The 3512-nt window shown below is 42.4% G+C and overlaps 1 pseudogene; it reads left to right on the top strand.

The window, feature by feature from the left end:
• The window catches only part of LOC119323780, a 4899-nt pseudogene extending 3235 nt beyond the window's left edge, over positions 1-1664 (top strand).
• The last annotated feature ends 1848 nt before the right edge of the window (positions 1665-3512 follow it).

Here is a 3512-nt window from a genome sequence, read left to right as displayed (position 1 = left end):
TCAGTGACTCTTTGTAGGTAGTTTTGAAGTACTTGCCAGAGAACAGAAGAGCTATTAAAGTTAGTAGGGTGGAGATATCAATCACCATAAAATTACAAAGTGCTAGGAGATATGGTATAGATATTAGTATCTAGTACATCGAACATTGAGTGTGGATTCAAAATTGATACTTAATCTGGGTAATTCCACCAATTTGCATCCTTGTGATTCTTTTAACCGTTAGGGTGTAAATTGGTAGTGCTATATCTACCATGCATAATGCAATTAAACTCCCCCTAGGATTTCATGTTTGCTTAATTGGATCCACTCCTTGAATGTTTCAGGCACTATATGATGATATGGTCCCTGCATTTGATGTACTTGGGAAGAAGTCGTTCTTTCTGGGGGAGATGGGAAATGGAGCAAAGATGAAACTGGTGGTCAACATGATCATGGGAAGGTGACCATCTTTGTACACACCAGCAAAACATTCAAGTGTAGTAACTGCAAGCAGCATTGCATTTTCACATCGTATATTAGCCAGCCTCATATCCAGGGTATCTGAAACATCAGTATGCAGAATACCACTGAGAAGCTTGACCGCTGATACTTTCGTAAACTGATCTGTTAGTAGTTCAGTGCAGTAGATATGGTTACTGTTTTGCCCTGTGAATTCGCACCTCAGTCTATGCAGAATGGCAAATCTACTGAAAATCTTTATATTCATAGCCAGCAAGCTTAGTACGGATCTAAAACCTGCTCCATTGCAAATAGGGTTTTACAGCTTTCTCGTCTAAATGAGCTTTTCATTTTTGCTACGTTTGTTCAACATCCAGAAATCTATGAGCTCTTTTAGTTGCTGCCACATCATCTCCTCTGCCCTTCGGGGCCGTAAATCCGTCGACTGCAATAATGCATCAGTGACATTTTTTTTTTTGCTGCAGTATGATGAATGCTTTTTCTGAGGGACTCTGTTTGGCTGACAAAAGTGGGTTGAGCCCCCAGACGCTTCTTGATGTCCTGGTACCGTGCTTGGTTATGCAACACCCCTGCTGTTACCTCCTTTACTTTACTACCAAATCAAACAACCATGGTTATGTTTTGACTTGCAGGATCTCGGTGCAATCGCAAATCCGATGTTCAAGATGAAAGGGCCTTCAATGCTGCAGGGCAGCTACAATCCAGCATTTCCCCTGAAACATCAGCAGAAGGATATGAGGCTGGCTCTGTCGTTGGGAGATGAAAATGCCGTGTCCATGCCAGTGGCAGCTGCTGCCAATGAGGTATGCCCCCGCCCCCCCTACCTTCAAAACATTACAACAAAGCTAATAAACATGCAACTACGCACTGGATCTCAGGCATTCAAGAAAGCAAGAAGCTTGGGACTTGGTGACCTGGATTTTTCCGCGGTGCACGAGGTTCTGAAAGGCATTGGTGGTTCAGGCTAAAGCGTGATTGGGGGCTGAATGTTTAAAACCACATGCCATGGGCATGCAGATATTCTTGTAGTTCGTCCAACCCATGTGGCTTATCATCGTACTATTGATATGTACATTCAACAGTTGATGCTGGATTGTGCTGTACGATGTTTTTTTTCTAGCAAGGCTTGTGCATGAACGAACCATTGGGATTTGGGACTTGAATGCCGCCACGCCAGATGGAAATATAAGTGCAAGTTCTGTCTAGATTTTGCGACAACTTCTCTCACATCCTATGGCCCACAGGTTCCTGGTTTCATTTCATCCAGTGGAAATGAAATGAAAACAGATTCCTGGGAGGATTTCATTTGGTGGGATTTGGATTCCAAATCCAATTTTCTTGTTTGGCTGTCGTGTGGATTTGTGAAATGAAATGATTGTCATGTTGTTTGGCTGCTATTTTGGCACCTTCCATTGGAGGAGGGCAGAGAAGCCGGTACTTGCACCGGCAAGAAGTAGTAGATCTGCTCGTCAGCCGGTGGCTAGACAGATTGCGGCCAAAAGGGAGCGAATTCCAATCCTTTCTGTGGAATTGTGAAATGAATTCTTATGATCAATTGCGGGACAGGCAAACACATTGTGTTTGGTATTCGTGAATGAACTCCCTGAATTATGGCCCAAATGACATGAGTCATAAGACTACTCAATGAATCTAGATATTAGATCTCCTTAAAAAAGGATTCTAGATACTATTGGCATATAAGTTGTCTGATCCCTTAGGAGTACCCCTTAATTAGCGCTAAAAACTTAACTGTTTTCCTTTTCTTTCTCTCTTCCTAACCAATTTGTCTCAACATTGTAGACGGGGGGTCGAGCCCCATTTGCCTTCTCCTACAACGACCCTCCCCTTTTCCCCTCTCCCCTATTTGTCCACACCCCTTTTTTCCGCCTTTTCTATTTTTTAAAACCAAACTTGTTGAATACTAGATATAGATTGAACATAGAAATAAATAGTACAAATTTAAAAATACACAATTTGAACCTAAAAATTATTCAAAGTACATAGTTTAAACAACGTCACAGATCTAATGTTTGCTATGATGAATTCACAAATGATCCAAGATCGAGTAATTGTTGATGCACTTCTCGATCTCGAATTTGCCGATGCATCTTCAAAAAATGAGCAACATGCTCTGGCTCTTGTTGTAGGAGGTGTACATGGTCTCCATACTTTTCAAAATTAACATTATGTATACCCTCACCCCCACCCTCCAAAATCATGTTATGCAAGATAAAATAGCAAGTCATCATCTCTCACAATGTATCGAGATTCCATGTATCTGCAGGTCCATAAACAATATCCTAACAAGGTTGGAGCACTCAAAATGCCCTTTCTACATTCTTCCTAGCACCTTTTTGAATTGCAACAAAGTGAGTTTCTTTATTATGTTGGGGCTCAGAGATAGTCTTCACAATCGCGGCCTCAGCCTGCCCACCACTAAGTCTTTTAAACAATGAAGATCATTGAAGCACGTTGATGTCGTTGTGAGACCCTAGCATGTCAAAGAAAGGGTGCCAAATCCACAAGTCCTTATGATGTCACTGCTTTCAGTATCATGGTGGGATCTTTGGTATGACCTTGGTATTGCACGTGCAAACCTACCACACAAACAGTTCTTCCATTGCCAGCATACAATTGACGAAATCGAGCATACCGGGAAAGCCTCTTGCTTCTCCAAGTGCCGAAAGCTTTCGTGTGTTCTCAACATTTCGTTTTCTCGAGTACTCCGGCCAAAAGCTTTCCCGTGTTCTCAACATTTCGTTTTCTCGAGTACTCTGGTCCAAACACCTCCACCACCACGGCGGCAAATCCGACCATTCATTCAATGCATGTGCTCTCTGCCATCCAAACATACTCATCAATGGAATATGCAGCAGTGTCATATGCAATAATTCTCATAGCAGCAGTGCATTTCCGGAGAGGAGAATCCATTTACTCCAATGCAGTAACCATCATTTTCCTTCACATCCTCCACTATGCGCGGGAACACATGGATGCTTGCGCATCCGTCAACTACGATGAAAGAAACCCTCATGATATATCGGGTTGGCTTT

This window comes from Triticum dicoccoides, chromosome 6B (assembly GCF_002162155.2).
Source record: "Triticum dicoccoides isolate Atlit2015 ecotype Zavitan chromosome 6B, WEW_v2.0, whole genome shotgun sequence".
NCBI classification, from domain to species: domain Eukaryota; kingdom Viridiplantae; phylum Streptophyta; class Magnoliopsida; order Poales; family Poaceae; genus Triticum; species Triticum dicoccoides.
The sequence above is the reverse complement of the archived record's forward strand: the minus strand, read 5'-3'. Positions and strand labels throughout refer to the sequence as shown.